The sequence below is a fragment of the Neofelis nebulosa genome, chromosome 1 (genome assembly GCF_028018385.1).
Source record: "Neofelis nebulosa isolate mNeoNeb1 chromosome 1, mNeoNeb1.pri, whole genome shotgun sequence".
Classification (NCBI taxonomy): domain Eukaryota; kingdom Metazoa; phylum Chordata; class Mammalia; order Carnivora; family Felidae; genus Neofelis; species Neofelis nebulosa.
In genome coordinates, this window is record NC_080782.1 from 120777070 (window position 1) to 120795069 (window position 18000).

Genomic DNA, 18000 nt, shown 5'->3' on the forward strand with positions numbered 1-18000 from the left:
ACTCAGACAGCCCTGTCTATCAACTTCTCACTCCCTTGGGCTGAGAGCCTTAGATGGCTTTAAAATGAGGTTAGGAGATCCTAAGGCCATATAGAACCATCATGGTTCCCTGTTAGAGCAGTAGTTCCCAAACTACAGTGATTGTAATATTACAGCCACGATTTTGGCCACATCAGCATATTAACTCCTATTATCCTCATGTTCCTCATATTTTTTTATCATAGTTGCTTAATATTTATTTGTTATTCTTTTAAAGCACTTCCCCCTTTTTAAAAAAAAAATTTTTTTTTAAGTTTATTTATTTTTAAGACAGAGAGAGACAGAACATGAACGGGGGAGGGTCAGAAAGAGAGGGAGACACAGAATCCGAAACAGGCTCCAGGCTCTGAGCTGTCAGCACAGAACCCGACACGGGGCTCGAATTCACTGACTGCGAGATCATGACCTGAGCCGGTCGGACGCTCAACTGACTAAGCCACCCAGGCGCCCCAGCACTTCCCCTTTACACTAAAAATTATTTAAAAGAAAACTTTGTTCTTTTAATTCTAAAAAAAAAAAATCACCATAAAAAGAATTGGGAAAAGTTAAACTCTAGCTGGACTGCTGTCTGACTAAGGTTCTGAGATTGTGACCGCTTCTTTTAGTTAAAAATGGAGGTTATAGAGTATAAGTGATGTATTCAAGATTTAATAACTCCAAGAGTTTCTGCTTGATGAAATTGGCTTTGAGAAAGAATTTTAAAGGGAACCACTCTCTCACTCTATGGGTCAAGGAGTTTTAATGCTTTGTCTGAGGTCTCTCAGTAACTGGTGGGGTGTTAAGGGGGGACCCCATTCTTTGGTCACAGGGACCTGCCAACTCACTGGGGCCCAAGGAAAGTACATTGGTATTATGGCCAACATCCAGAGACAGGACACAATTTGTGGGCAAATGCACTGGCACGTAGTAGGCATTTAACAAATGCTGGTTCCTTGGAAGCTCTTCTTCCCTTCCCTCTTATCCTTCTAAGTCCCATTTCTAACGCTGCCATGGTGAAGACAGTGAGAGGCTCTTACTGAGGGCTCTGTATGTGCTGAGCAGTTATTTTGTCCAAGCTTCACAGGGCTTTCATCATTTTTTTTTAGATGAGAAAACTTATATAAATACAATATATAATTGAGGAGAACTTTATAATTGAGACTCATGGAGGTAAAGCAACTTGCCCCAAATCACACAGGGCAGGGACACTTGATGGTCTGGGTTCTGGCACCCCAGATATAATTAGGAATAAGGATATTAGTCAGCTAATTAAGTCAAACAAACAAAACAAACCACAGTTGCCCTAATTATCTGAGTTTTGGCCTTCCATTATTAAAGTCTGGCTCAGAAATCATCCTCTTCTCTTTTCTAGGAACAGTTTTGTTTTGATTTTGGCTTGGGTTATGTGGCTTACTGCCTTGTTTCTCTCAGCTGTGACATCCACAGTATTGTTCACAGAAGCATTTCAGAAATCCAGACTGGGGAAGTCAAGGAGAAAGGACAAGAGAGGGGAAGGAGGCCGTGTCTTTGCAAGCACACCAGCTGCTTGATAAACACACCTGAGAACAGAGGTCCAAGCCAAAGGACTGCAAATGAGCCTCACTGCTCTATGTCACTTTTACCTCTTTAGAGTGCTCGATGGATTTCTCTTATGCTCCATCCCTGAAATGGAGCTCACAGAATTGGCCCTAATAAGACTGTGTGACATGAACATGTTCTCAGAAGGCCCTACACTCATAAACACTTGGCTTCACATGGGGCTTTGCTCATTGCTGGAGACCTCACTGGATGCTCCGCCTTTGTGGGAAGCTGCAGTCCTACCAGACTCTTTGAAACTGTGGTCAAATCTGCTATGGCTTTAGGGATGAAACTAAGAAACGCTTGATCCTTCGTAAATTCTCCATGCCTGGCATTTGTAAGTATGGAAGTCCAGAAACCCCATTCCCAGCTTCCATGTTTTCTTAATAATATTCTTTCAGCCTCAAACCAATTCAGTCACTCTGAATAGATTTAAGATACCCTTGCTCAATGACTGAAATTCAGACACCACCTTCCTGAAATAGAACAAAAGACACATTTGCAAAAATAGAAATGAGTTTTACCTCAAGTGTCTGATTTAACAATATTGGGGGTAATAAATATGTGGATGAATGCCTCAGTATCAATTTTGTAGATGTGTGTGAGTATGCACAATATAGTTACATGTATAAACTATGGAGATTTTTCTCCTCTTTCTGATTTTTTTAATCTATTCCCTGATGAAATTCTGTAATACTTGCTAACAAGAATGTTTGGCCCTTAGCACTTTTCCATTTAGCTTAAAAATCTCAGGAGGAGCTTCATATTAAGTCTATGTGGTTCTCGTATGTTTATGGACATGTTATCACAACAGGTCTTTGACTTCCTAGTTGTAAGAATCTTTGAAAATTACCCTTTGAACCTCCACTCAGAGCTTACAGGATTTACGACATTTGTTTTTAATTTGGAAACTGAAGCACTGACCCAACAAGGGGCATGGGCTTTGCTGAATTCAGTTTTTCTCAGATCCTAAGTTCAATGCCAAGTGACATCAACTAGTTTGCCAAGGGCTTTGGTCCTGCTGCTTGCAGGTTGGTTGTATGTGTCCCAAGCCCTGAAGCCCCTGAGGAATCTAGGATTGTAATAAACACCACCTCCTGAACTTCCCCACCAGGAGGACTTGTAGAGTGAAAAGCAATATCCCTTAGGGACTTGGGGACATAGACCAAAGCAACTCAGAGTGAATATAAATTTAAAAGCTGTATTTTATCCTATAAGTCTTCGTGAATTTTGTACATATAGCTGGAGTTGAATACAGGGCTACCCATATATACTTGAACCTGTCCGTTTGGCTTTATCTGCAGGGCTACCACTCCAGTCCAGGCTGTTGCCTGGAGGACAGCAGTGATGTCCCAGCCAGTCTCCTCAAATCCCCTGCTCTCCTAAGTTCCAGTGTCCACACCAGCCAAAGTGATCTTTGAAAATGGACATCTAGTCATGTCACTTCCCTAGCTTAAGAAAAATACAGTGATTTCTCAAAACTCACAGAAGTGGGGCCAGACGCTCAGCATCAGCTGTCCCCACCCCTGTGGTTCGTTCAGTGCTGCTCCCCTCCACTTTCTGTGCCTCCACCTCCAACTGTTCGTCAGCCTCTAGTACTGCTCTGCAATGCTTCCCCTCTGCTACACCGAGAGGCAACACAAGGGGTAGTAGTTAAGAAGACCGGTCCTGGGGAATAACAGGTAGGACTGTACTGAGGATTGCATGCATTACTCCATGAATCATGTGTGGAACAAAGCCTGACACGCAGTAAACATTCAGTAAGTAATGGTTGTGTTTGCTCATCCTTCAACTCTTGGACCACAGAGCTGCTTCAGAGAGGCCCCTCTAATCCTCCCAAAGTCAGGACCACCTGTTATGTATACTCACAACTTCCTATATGTCTTTATTGTCACAATTTGTAGTTATATATGTGTGTGATTATTTGATTAATTTGTCTCTTCTCTTCTGCTAGACTATAATCTTGATGAAGGCAGGAACCATGTCTCCTTTGTTCAGCACATATTTCAAGCACCTAACTCAGTGCCTAGAAAGTAGGGGGTGGTCAGTATATATTTATCAAGGGATATTGAAGGAAAAAAAGGATAGATGGATGGATGGATGGATGGAAGGATGGATGAATGGATGGTTAAATGGATAAATATATCTGGTAAAGTGTGAAACTGGTTAGACAAAGCACTGAAAAGATTATTAGAGATCTAAGCACAATACAGATATGTAGATATAGAAATGAATGTTGGATGGTGCATGTTATCATTGATTTAGAAGAAGGAGCATTTGAGATTTGTTTAGCAAATATTTACTTCCTGCAGAAGGTAGCACTCAGGGTAGCTTGAGCTTTACAGGGTAAGTAGGGTTTCAGGAAGAGAATGGTTCTAGCGAGGCCTCACACCGTAACACTGCAGAGCACAGACTTGGTCTGAATTCCAGCCCCACCACTCCCTAGTGGTCAACAGGGAACATGATACTTCCCACGCTCAACTCCATTTTTCCTTCTATAAAATAGGGTAATAAGAATGCATCCTCACAGTGATATCCTGAGGCTTAAGTAAATATTGAATGTAAAATACCCCGCTTAGTGCCTGGAGCATAGTAATAAGAAACTGCCACTCAGAACCTAATTTGAAAATAGCCACGGGAGTAACAGAGTTTATGCCACCATGTTATAAGGGGCAGCCGGGGCGGCGGAGGGGGGGGGGGGGGGCGGCGGGCGGGGTTGGAAGGGAATCACAGCCTTGCGGAAAATCTTCCATTCTGCACATGGGACAAACGTGGTTGCCCCTTACAGGGACATGTTTCTCCATCTACTGGGTGCCTGACCTCCCATTCCCTCCTTTCACCCCCTGTTGGGAACCACTGTCTGTGAGGTCTCAGCTCGCATTTTACTATTGACAGAACGAACTTCCTAATTACTTGAATCACTACTACTATAACTTGCATTTTTTTTCAAATATGTATCATTCTGCAGAGACCACTAATTTTCTCTTCATAAAATAAGATCTTAAAATAATCTATTTGTCCTTTCTCTCCCCTTAGGCTCTGCCAAAAAGAAAGGGGAACATGTACTTTTGAAATCACCTCATGTCTCCTTGATTTCCTCATTCACCAGCAGAAAATTCAATATAAACCCAGTACAATTCACAGGGAGGAAAGAAAGTTTCCAGTACCAGTCCTAGGGGAAGAGACTTGAGGCTCATTGCTGAGCGAAAATTTAATAGCTGCCTGACATTCTCAAGTAAAGGGGGCCTGAGCTGTTCAAACAGTTGAGTGCTTACCAAATGGGTGATTGTGTTATCCCTCCTAAAAAAGGACAAGGGAGCAGGGTTTTCACCCTTGTGTGTGACATATGGGAGACTGTTAAGACCGTACAGATCACAGACACAGAAGGATCTGCTTCTGCATGAAGGCAAAAAATAATTTATTGCTTGGTGATAATAGAGATTGTGTGATTATGGCTGGTGGACAGAATTAGCTTTTTTTTTTTTTAACGTTTATTTATGTTTGAGACAGAGAGAGACAGAGCATGAACAGGGGAGGGGCAGAGAGAAAGGGAGACACAGAATCGGAAGCAGACTCCAGGCTCTGAGCCATCAGCCCAGAGCCCAATGCGGGGCTCGAACTCACGGACCGCGAGATCGTGACCTGAGCTGAAGTCGGACGCTTAACCGACTGAGCCACCCAGGCGCCCCGGACAGAATTAGCTTTAAGTTTGATGGCTGTGGGTAGTGAGACACCTGTAATGTAGATAGGTCTTACATGTCACTAGAAATTATCCTAAATCCTATGGAAATATCCATACTTGTGAGCATGTAATTTCCTCCATTAAATTCAGGTAATTTCGGATTCTCAGTGATTCTTTGCATGAAAGATGTGATTTGTGAAAATGCTTTTCTCTGTCTGGCTCAGAACAGATAACTCCACTAACTGTGTAGCATAATTCATTTAACTAATCTAATGTTGCAATAACCCTTAAAGGAGCTACTCTTAAGATTCCTCTTTTACTGATGAATGCCACCTAGTTGGGAAGTGGTGCACATAGCAGTCAAACCCGGGTCTTCAATGCCTCACCTTTTCCCACCACAGTACTGCCCTCCCAACATTCACAGCATTTCAGGAAGCACAAAGGTTTTTGATGTCCAAAAGTTTCTACCATTTTCCAAAGATCCATCTAAAAACTTAAAAAGGTATATCTGTGAGTGTAATTAAAACCTGGTATTTCCACACTGAATTTTGGGTTTATGTATTTGTCATACTATTTAATCCTCAACAACCTGTGAGGTAAATGGTACTTTACTCATTCTGTAGATGGAAAACTGAGTCTGAGGAGGGCTCAGCATACCTGCCTAGGTCCCAGGGCTGGTAAGTGATAATCAGCCCTAGATTCAAACCCAGGTTCTCTCTGTCTCCACAACCTTCCTTGCCTTGGCCTTACTATCCATACTCAGCTTCATTGTGTTCTCTGCTTTTCCTGTCCTGCCACACGGTCTTTGTGTTCTTTTGTACCTCCTGATGCAAGGTCCAAGAACAAGTAGGCAAATGCTTGATGCTACAAGCCTGTGATTCTGGACAGTCTGATGTAATCATCTTTCTGACCGTACCCTCAAGGAATAAATCACAGGAGAGCAAGCTGCGGGCTTTTCTTGTTTTGTTTTAAACAGTAATAGATGTTCGAGTTGCTATCAGTGTTTGAGGCTTCTAATCAGCCAAAATTGTCCGCTCTGTAATATAGGCTGACCTTCCAGGCTGATAAACCTGCATCATTACTGACTTCTGCAGAGGTTGGTGTTTGCGTGTTATGTGGGGGATAGAGTTCTGACAGCAGCAAGAACAGCAAATATGACCGATCATTACAGGGCAGGCTGGCTGTGAGAACGGCACAGTCATTTGTGCCCAGGCGGGGCCAAGCACATGAGTTTATATCAAGGCCAGAAGTAAATTTAGGTTTTCTCTACACGCTCAGTCTCTAGATTGAGCCAGAACAGCAATTTTTGTTTCCATCAGTTAGAGGAACCATTGTCTAAGGGGTCACAGGTGCTTTATTTGCCACGTCTGTGACAGCAACTGTGCCAGCAGAAGCTGATGTACGTCACTCATTTAAACGAGAGTGTACAGTCCTCGTTTTATTGGGTGAGACCTGTCGTCAAACTAAAAAGTTAAAAAGCAACCAACTCTCTCTTTTTGGATGTCATGGCAAGCCAAATAGCTCCCTCAAATTTCCCTGAACTATTTCACCTGTGAATTGACCATTACCTAGTGTGGTGTCTGATATCAGTTCATTCAAGAATATTTACGGAGCATCTACTATATGGAAAGTGCTACTTATATGGAATAAACATCATAAAAAAGATAGGCTATCTCAGGTAGCCACTGCATATTCCCTTCTTTTATCCTGGAAGCCCCCATGAAATCTGGGCATCTTGAGATCAGGATGTCTATGATCCTTGACATCCCTAAACTCTAATAAACTTAAGCTTGGTAGCTATCTTGAGCCAAGACTCTTCAGCCAGGTGTTGACTAATACATCACAATACCCAGCATTACCTGGATCTTATTGATAAGCTTGGTCATTCTTCTTCCAAATTTCTATCTTTTCTCACCACCGTCACATTATTTGTCATATCTCTTTGTTACCTTTATTATTATTTACTAAATATTTTTCTTAAAATTGACCTTACCTTTTCACATTTCAACTGACTTACTTAAAAAGGGAAAATTACATTACCTGTTACCAATGGAAAATCAGTATCAGTGACCATAAAGGGAAGGTAGCCATAAAAATAAACATAAGGAGACAAAATAATATTACAATTCTAGCTGTACACTTCCGTTCCCAGCCAAGATGGAGTGATAGGGACCATGTCTACCCTCCTGCCTCGAACAACTGCAATGGACACTGAACATCAGACAACAAAGGAGAGTGGTCTCTGAGAAAGGGAACAAGTGAAGTGAGCCCGACAATTGCCCCAGCTTACCATCTAGAGTACCCAAGCAACAGTACAGGGATAGGATCCCAGGAATCTCCCTGAATGGGAGAGATGGTGCTGAGAGTACAGGGGGAACAGGCTAGGAGTTAGAAGACACCGAGTAGAGAAGGGAGAGCTGCACTGCAAGTGTCCCAGAAATGTGCACAAGTCCCCTTGGGCCTCAGCAGAGCACTGCCCAGCAATGAATAGGAGGAATCTATGAAGATGGAGAAATAACCACCCAAATGATTAGAGGAAATAGTACTTGGGACTCTCACAGGGCCAAGTGTAGTGTGTGCTCCTGTTAGGCAGATTGGAAAACATCGTGATTCACATGTAGACAACCCAGAAGATCTTGCCTTAGAAGCGGTGAATAATTATGCTTAGAGTGACTACTGCTCTGGTATTCTTTAACAAATATTTCTTTAATGTTTATTCATTTATTTTTGAGAGAGAGAGAAAGAGAGAGAATAAGAGCATGTGCAAGTGGGGGGAGGGACAGAGAAGCAGACAGAAAATCCCAAGCGGGCTCCACGTTGCCAGCGCAAAGCCCACCACACAGCTCAAAGCCATGAACCGTGAGATCATGACCTGAGCCGAAATTAGCTAGGAGTCCAGTGCTCAGCTGACTTAGCCACCCAGGTGCCACTCATTTAACAAATCTTAAAAGCAAACCCCCAAAGGATCAAACTGTTTCCACATAACTTAATTGTGACTCAGAACAGAATTCAGTTTTGCTTATAGGAATACAGAAATATTCAGCTCCCAACAAGCTAGAATTCACAGTGTTTGGCCATGAATCTAAAAAAATTACTAGACATGATAAGAAGCAGGAAAACATTATCTATGAGGAGGAAAAAAATAGGTCCGTTAAAACCAACTTGGAATTGGCATTGAGGTTACAATTAGCAGAGAAGGACATTAAAATAGTTACTATAACTATATTCCATATTTTAAAAAAGTTAAGTAGATACAAAGAAGATATTAAAAATACTACATCACACCATTTAAGAGAAATTAAAAGTGAGCTTTTACAAATGAAAATCACAGTGCTAAAGATGAGGACTATGCCAAAGGGATTAATGACAGGTTAGACATTGAATAAGGAAAGATCCATGGATTTAAAGGCATCACAATGGAAACAATGCAAAGTGAAACACAGTGAAGAGATTTTTTTAAAAAACAAAAAGAGCATGTGTTAGCTATGGCACAACTTCAAGCAGCCTAATATATTTGTATTTGGAGTCCATCAAGAAGAGACAAAAGAGGACAGAAAAAAATATTTGAAGAATATTGGCCAAAATTGTCCCAAATTTATTTATTTTTATTTTTTTTTGACGTTTATTTATTTTTGAGACAGAGAGAGACAGAACATGAACGGGGGAGGGGCAGAGAGAGAGGGAGACACAGAATCGGAAGCAGGCTCCAGGCTCTGAGCCATCAGCCTGGCGCGGGGCTCGAACTCACGGACTGCGAGATGGTGACCTGAGCTGAAGTCTGACGCTTAACCGACTGAGCCACCCAGGCGCCCCCAAAATTGTCCCAAATTTGATAAAAACTATAAACTCACAGATCTAAGAAAGTCAATGAAAACAACACTAGGGAACATCATAATCAAATTGCTAAGGGGTGCGTGGGTGGCTTAGTTGGTTAAGGATCCGACTCTTGGTCTTGGAGATGTGCTGTGCTGATGATGCAGAGACTGCTTGGGATCTTCTCTCTCTCTCTTTCTCTCTGCCCCTCCCCCACTTGTTCTCTCTCTCCCTCTCTCTTTCTCTCTCTATCTCTCCAAATAAATTAAAAATTTTTTAATGTTTATTTTTGAGAGAGGAGGAGCCATTGTCTAAGGGGTCACAGGTGTGACCATGGATTTGGTATGACTAAACAAATTGAGAAAGATGGTGTTAATGGATTGAAAAGCTTAATGTTCAGAAGTTAGTTCTCAAATTTATCTGTAGATTCAGTGCAGTCCAAACAACATCCCAACAGTTCTTTTGATTACAGTTGACAAGATGATCCTAAAATTTTTATGGAAATGCAAGGGACCTCTAGAATAGCCAATACAAAGCTATGGCAAATAAGACAGTGTAGTAGTGGGATAAAGATGAGCATATAGATCATCAAAGTAGAACAGAGTCTAGAAATAGACCCACACATATACAAACAATGGATTTTTGACGTAGGTGCAAGGGTCATTCAAGGGAGAAAGTATAATCTTTTCAATCATGGTACTGGGTCAATTGAGTATCATATAAAAAATTCAATTCATACCTTCTAAGCAAAAATTAACTCAAAATGAAGCATAGACTTAAAGATAAAATCTAAACCTATAAATCTGCCAGAAGAAAAAAACAGGAGGAAATCGTTGTGACCTTGGCTTAGGCAGATATTTCTTAAGATATGAAAAGTACAACATCTAAAAGAAAAAAAATGATAAATCAAACAAATTTAATTTGTCAAAATTAGAGACTTTTCCTCTTATAGAACACTGTTAAGAGTATGAGAAGGCAAGCCACAGACTGGGAAAAAAATTTGCAAATTGAATACCTAATAAAGTACTTATATCCAAGATAAATAAAGAACTCTGAAATTCAATAATAAGGAGACAACCAAAATTTTTAAATTAGCAAATGTTTTAAAAAGGCACCTCACCAAATAAGATAAACAGATGGCAAACATAGCATAATGAAATATGTTCAACATCATTATTCATTAGGGAGATGCAATTTAAAACCACAGTGTGAAATGACTACATACCTGCCAGAATGGCTAAAATTGAAAAGACCTGCTCAAGAATGTTCACAGTAGCTTTATTTGCAATAACCTAAAACTGGAAACACTCAAATGACCATCAGCACATGAATGGATAAACAAATTGTGGTATATTCATATAGTAGAATACTACCCAGTTATAAAAAGGAATGGACTATTGAATCAGATCGCCATGTTGAAAGAATCTCAAAATAATTATATTAAGTGAAAGCCATGAGACTAAAATAAAGAGTACACACTGTATTATTCAATTTTTATAGAGCTTTCATAAAACAGAAGCTACAGTAGCAGAAAGAAGGTCAGTTGTTACCCAGGAAGGTATAGAATTGGTGAGGTGTGGGAGGGAAGGATCACAGTGGGTCACAAGAAAAATTTTGAGGGTGTTAGAAATATTTATTAATTTGATTGTGGTAGTGGTCTCAGGGTATATACTGATATCCAATCATTTCAAATTATACCTTTAAATAGACAGTTTGCTTTATGTCAATTATACCTCAATATATGTGTTAAAAATATTCTGTTGGAATAGCACTGCTAGGAATTTACCTAAGGGATACAGGAGTGCTGATGCAGAGGGGCACTTGTACTCCAATGTTTATAGCAGCACTTTCAACAATAGCCAAATTATGGAAAGAGCCTAAATGTCCATCAACTGATGAATGGATAAAGAAATTGTGGTTTATATACACAATGGAATACTACATGGCAATGAGAAAGAATGAAATATGGCCTTTTGTAGCAGTGTGGATGGAACTGGAGAGTGTTATGCTAAGTGAAATAAGTCATACAAAGAAAGACAGATACCATATGTTTTCCCTCTTATGTGGATCCTGAGAAACTTAACAGAAGACCATGGGGGAGGGGAAGGAAAAAAAAAGTTAGAGAGGGAGGGTGCCAAACCATAAGAGACTCTTAAAAACTGAGAACAAACTGAGGGTTGATAGGGGGTGGGAGGGAGGGAAGGGTGGGTGATGGGTATTGAGGAGGGCACCTGTTGGGATGAGCACTGGGTGTTGTATGGAAACCAATTTGACAATAAATTTCATCTTAAAAAAATTCTGTTGCTTGACTGAGGCTTGCTCTTCCTTCAGCAAAAGGCAGATCAGCTCAGTGTGGAAAGCTGTTAAAGGCACACCAGCACAGTGGCTTTCACCTTGAAGCCCAAAGAGAGATTGGAAGACCATTTAAAAGAGAATAATGTTTGACTTCTGTGATTTAGTGTTATTAAATGCTCTGTCCATGAACCACTTTAAACAACCTCATATTTCAGCAGGTGGGACATGTATTCAGCACATAGTTTGGGAAACAATGAACCAAGAAAAACCTTGTAAGAATGTAGCAAATATTGTGAGGTGACTTTATGTGATAAATCTTCACTTGCAACTAGAATTCTACAGCCTTGCTTAATCTTGGAACAACATTGACTCAAGACCAACCCTGCTTAAGTGAGGAATGCAGATCACCCTTTGAGATTCCTACTAAGCCACAGAGTGACTGTGGCTTCTCAGAGTTTCTTTATAGCCCCCCAAATTCTGCTTATTTTAACAGGCCCTTGGTTTTCTGGCCTCTTTCTCCAAATAAGGCAGTAGTGATGCCTGCTTTCAATGTAAAGTCCACAGTATGTGGGAAAATGTGCAAGTACGGATTTCCAGAAGTGGTGGGTGAGTGAGATAGCCGCTCCTATCTCACATGTCCATCTTGGGGCAAGAGGAGAAAATGGGCCTTTTCACGGTGTCCTACGAAAAGGCAAGAATATCAGGCAGTGGAGAGGGCTCCTAATGGGGAGAGTTCAAATTTTAACTAAAAAATCATAAAGGAAATGAGTGTTTGGAGCTTAGAAAGGAAAAGAGGAAGAAAGACTGGTTTGATGTGCAGACTTTTTTGCGATCGTTTGTCTCCTTGATTTTTGGATGAAGATAGCAAGATTAAGAGGCCGTCTTATGGCTGATTTAAGGATGGATTCAGGCCAAGTTTGTTCACAGCTCTTTGCTGAAAACCCAGCCTCTTCCCAGTATGACTGCTTCCTCTAACTCATTAATGAAATATCACAGACCCCTTATTCCTTAGCATTTATTTAACCCAGCTGTGGGTCTGTGAAAATGTATGTCCCCTCTGGATGTGATCGAGCTTTCAGCTGTCATCATTGTCTCTACAATTGTCTCTTTCTCTCTTTTTATATGACCTGTTTCATTTTTACCAGCTTCAGCCTTCAGGGAGAAAGGGTTACCAGTATTTTGTATTCTAGAACACAACTTGTGTCACATTTACTAGCTAGTGGAGTCAATATGACATCCAAAGCCAATGAGCAGTCTTCCTCTCCTACCCAGAATTTGTAAGCTGAAGTAGATTTTCTTTAGAGCCTCACATCCTGAAATTAGTCTATGTCACAAGGCTACTGGGAATGTAGTAAGAACTGGGCCACTTGAGGGGCGCCTGGGTGGCTCAGTCGGTTAAGTGTCTGACCTCGGCTCAGGTCATGATCTCATGGTTTGTGAGTTCAAGCCCCACATCAGGTTCTGTGCTGACAGCCCAGAGCCTGGAGCCTGCTTCAGATTCTGTGTCTCCTTCTCTCTCTGACCCTTCCCCACTCACACTCTGTCTCTGTCTCTCAAAAATAAATAAACATTCAAAAAATTTTAAAAAAAAGAACTGGGCCACTTGTAGTTGCTCACATGTAACTCTGCCCTTCCCAGTCCCTGTCTTTGAAACTCATCTAAGAAGTCAACTCTGAGCGCACGCACACACACACACACACACACACACACACACACATACACACACACACACACACACACACACACACACACACTGCTGAACCCCTTCTCAGCGAGACCTTGGACAAGGGGTAAGTTCCTGAACTCATCTAGGGTTTAGTTTCCTCACCTGTAACACTGACATACTGTGACGTGTATCTCATGGGATTGTCATGAGGATTAAATTAGTTTATATCCAAAAGGTAATTAAATCAGTTCCTAACATATAACAAGAGTTCAGTGAATTTTTTTTTTTTTTAATGTTAGGTGCTCTTCCCTTTTGCTTAATTCCCTTCTCTGTCACTCTGCTGACACATTTTCTGTGTCATTATCTTAGTCTTATCTGCTTAAGCATCTCTATCCTCCATGAGGCTATAGTTTCCTTGAGGACAGAAACTGTTGTGTCTGTTCTTTTAATCCCTACCAGTGAGAACAGTTTCTGACACACAGGCATACAGTGAATGTTGAGTCAATAAATAAGTCACTGGGTGAAAAATTTAGTATTGGAACAAACTAAGTGTAGCATTTTTTTTTGCTATAGGAAAAAAAAAAAAAAGAATGAGAGAAAATCTACCAGATCATTAAGAGTGCTTAGCCCTGGACGGTGAAACCTGTAACATGTATTTTCTTCATTTTACTCTTCTATTTTTCCCTCTAATGCGAGTGCGGATAGGGGCAGAGTGGTTACACAACATTGCATGCAAACGACTGAGCTCTGCTCTAACCAGAGAGCTTTGAGGATTATATTAGTGATGATGACATGAGCTGCATTAACAAATGAACTTGGAAATTTTGGCATCTTAACATAATAGCAATTTATTTCTTGCTTGCATGGTAAAGGTGTATACACACCTTTGTATGTACTCCATGAAGTCATTCAGGGACCCAGCCCCATGGAGGCTCCTCCATTTACACATGGTTGCAGGTCCCCCTGGTGTCCACACATTTGGCTGGCAGACTGGGGAAGAAAGGGCATGAGTAGGTTCATATGGGACATGTACCTCACGTCTGCCCACATTCCTCTGCTCCAAATTGAGCAACACTGCCCTGCCTGGCCAGAAGATTGGGAAATTTAGTCTAGCCATATGTCCTAACAGAAAGGAAGTGATTTGGTAGAGAAGCAGAGGATGAGTTAGCTTTCCACCCCTGCATTCTGTCCACCCTAGCCCCCTGATTCAACCTCCTCACTAGGCTCCCCTCCTCTTCTCTCTCCTTTTCAACCTGTCTTCCACGTGGCTGCCCAAGTGACTTTTCTAAAATAAATATTTGACTTACCACTTGCCTTACTTAGCTCCCTATCATCAACTAAATAAAGTTCAAACCTCTGTAAGCTAAATCTCTCAACCCATACACTCAAGAGCACAAGTAATATTTCTTTCTGCGACTGGGTTTAATTTTGGTGTTAAGCTCCCATCCTGCCAGGTAGTAGATTTTTCTCCCCTTTATATAGGTTCTGAGTTCTTGGGAGTATCACAGTACAAAGCCTTGAGTGGGCATAAGATCCTCAGTGGTCACCTCAGGGGGGTTTTCTAAAAGAAACCAAAGGCATTTCTTACCCTCAGAACGCTGCAGGAAACCGTCCTGAGAATCTTATTCAAATTGTCAGTGTAAGGAAGCAAACCAAACCTGGAGTACTGAAAAAGAAAACAAGCAAACAAAAGAAATAGAGTAAGAAAATGAGTCATTGGGAGTTGGCAGGGGGGCATTAAGAAAGAATTCAAGACAGAAGCAGATACCTCTTATGTACATATCTTTATAAAAGATTAGAAAAGCAACACAAATAAGAAGTCTAGTATATTAGCCAGCATGTATCTTACTGCTTTTTACTGCTTTTTTAATTTACCTCTAAGCACCATATTTACATCATAGACAGTTCCACTGAAACCTGTAACATTTACTGGCATGTAAAATAATTCCAACAAATAATATAGAAATATATCTGCTTTGCTAAATTATATTTAAGTGTATAAAGAAAGGGGATGTGTCCAGATATAGAAATGACAAAGTATCACATCTGGAAGCGTCTTTCAGCTTGTGTATGGAGAATCTGGGGTATTTAGAAGCATTGGCTCACCTAAGATCAGGCAGCTATTAAGTGACAGACTGGGGCCTGGATCCAGACTTTCACACCTACTCTCAGCTGAAACAATGTGGGTGGTCGAGGAAATTGGCACATTTCCCTCAGAGCTTCAGAAGGTAGAAGCCTTGAGAGCTGCTGGGAAAATGCATGTCAAAGCATAAAGCAACAGTCAGCAGCTATAGGTTTTCTTTTACTCTGAACACTTTCTACCTTCTTCTAGACAGAATCCGGACTCATTTCTAGGGCACTAAATCTTCTCCTGACTAATGTGGTTTCTTGCCCAAACTTACAGATCACTGTGCACATTCCCCCTCCTCTGTTTACAGCCCCTTCCTTGGGTTGTCTCTGGAGAATGATTCCTCCCTAGTGCGTGTAGTCTTGGTGGAGGATCCTTTGTAGGGTCTGCTCTTCCCTGGTTGAGGAGAGTCTGTATGATACAGAAGCCAATCAGAGTTCTTCTCATAGACGTTCAGATCCTCATCAGAGTGACACAAAGATGAAAAACATTGGAGCCAACTCATCCAGTGATAGACCTGTAGAAGACTATCCATTAGTGCCTGCTCCCAAGATAGCCAGTTCTTCCCTAGTTCCCATTCTACTGAGAACCTGGCTGTTCAGCTTTACTTCAACTTGTTGTGTCTTCTCAGATCTGTCCAATAACTTTCTTTCTTTGCCTATGTTTGTGAATTTTATTTGGGTTCTTTGCAGATAAATTGACAAAATGTACAGTGGGCAGTCCTATTGATCCCCTCCACTTAACTGACTTTTTATTAAACAAATGGGTTAACTAGTGCCTCAGCATGTGGATGACTAGTATCTAGTATGCTTTACTCTAGTGCATCCATGCACTCCATTTGAGTTCTGAACTTATCAAACACTTTCGTGTTGGTTCCCAAACCTGGTCACACACACACATACAGTTTCATAATGTAATTAAATATTAACTAATGAGTGCTCTCTTCAGCAGCACATTTACTAAAATTAGAATGATAGAAGATTCACACAGCCCCTACATAAGGATGGCATGCAGATTTGTGAAGTGTTCCAGATTTTTCCAAAACCCACAAGATACTGGGAATACAGTAAAAGATTTATACTCTGAAAACTGTAAAACACTGAGGAAAGAAATCGAAGATGACACAAAGAAGTGGAAAAACATTCCATGCTCATGAATTAGAAGAACAAGTATCAATAAAATGTCTCTATTACTCAAAGTAATCCACACATTTAATGCAACCCCTATCCAAATACAACCAGAATTTTGCACAGAGCTAGAGCAAACAATCCTAATATTTGTATGGAACCAGACAAGACCCTGCATAGCGAAATCAACCTTGAAAAAGAAAAGCAAAGCTGGAGGCATCAAACTTCTGGGCTCCAAGTTATATTACAAAGCTGTAATAATCAAAACAGTATGCATCAAATCAGCACAAAACAGCACAATCAAAACAGCACAAAAATAGATGCATAGATCAATGGAACAGAATAGAAAACCCAGAAATGAAGCCACAACTGTATGGCCAATTAACCTTTGATAAAGCAGGGAAGAATATCCAATGGAAAAAAAGACAGTCGCTTCAACAAATAGTGTTAGGAAAACTGAACGGCAACATGAAAAAGAATGAAGCTGGACTACTTTCTTAGACCATACACAAAAATAAATGCAAAATGTATGAAAGACATAAATGTGAGGTAGAAAACCATTAAAATTCTAGAGGAGAACACAGGTGGTAACCTCTTTGACATTGGCTATAGCAAGTTCTTACTAGATATGTCTCCTCAGGCAAGGGAAACAAAAGCAAAAATAAACTATTGGGACTACATCAAAATAAATCTTCCGCAAATCAAAGGAAATAATCAACAAAACTAAAAGGCAACCTACTGAATGGGAGAAGATATTTGCAAAAGACATATCTAGTAAAGGGTTAGTATCCAATATATATAAAGAACTTATCAAACTCACCATCCAAAAAACAAATAATCCACTTTTAAAAAGTTGGCAGAAGATATGAATAGACATTTTTCTAAAGAAGACATATATATGGCCAACAGACACATGGAAAGCTGCTCAACATCACTCATCATCAAGGAAATACAAATCAAAGCTATGATGAGATAGCACCTCATACCCATCAGAATGGCTAAAATGAACAACTCCGGGGGGAACGACAGGTGTTGGTGAGGATGTAGGGAAAGGAGAACACTCTTAAACTATTGGTGGAAATGCAAACTGGTGCAGCCACTACGGAGAACAGTATGGAGTTTCCTCAAAAAGTTGAAAATAGAACTATCCTATGATCCAGCATTTACATTACTGGGTATTTACCTAAAGGATACAAAAATACTGATTTGAAGGGATGCATGCACCCCAATGCATTATCAACAATAGCCAAATTACAAAAAGAGCCCAAAATGTCCATTGACTGATGAATGGGTAAAGATGTGATGTGTATATGTATGTGTCTGTGTGTATATGTGTGTGTATATATATATATATATGTGTGTGTGTGTGTGTGTGTGTGTGTGTGTGTGTGTGATGTATCTGATGGCAGAGAAATCACACACACACACACACACACACACATACACACACACACATATACATATATGTATACATATGGTTACCAGAGGGGAGCTGGGTGGAGGAATGGGTGAAATGAGAGATGGGTATTTAGGAGTGCACTTGTGATGAGCACCAGGTGTTGTATGCCAGTGTTGAATCAGTTAAATTGTATACCTGAAACTAATATTATACTGTATGCTAACTGGAATTTAAATAAAAACTAAAAAATATATATATATATAATATATATATTATGTATAATATACATTTATA

General features: G+C 40.5%; 1 non-coding gene across 1 annotated transcript; it reads left to right on the forward strand.

Moving 5' to 3' along the window:
- Nucleotides 1-16115: 16115 nt before the first annotated feature.
- On the forward strand, nt 16116-16218 carry LOC131489601 (U6 spliceosomal RNA). The gene has a single exon (XR_009250664.1). It is a non-coding gene; the product is annotated as a U6 spliceosomal RNA (small nuclear RNA).
- Nucleotides 16219-18000: the final 1782 nt, after the last annotated feature.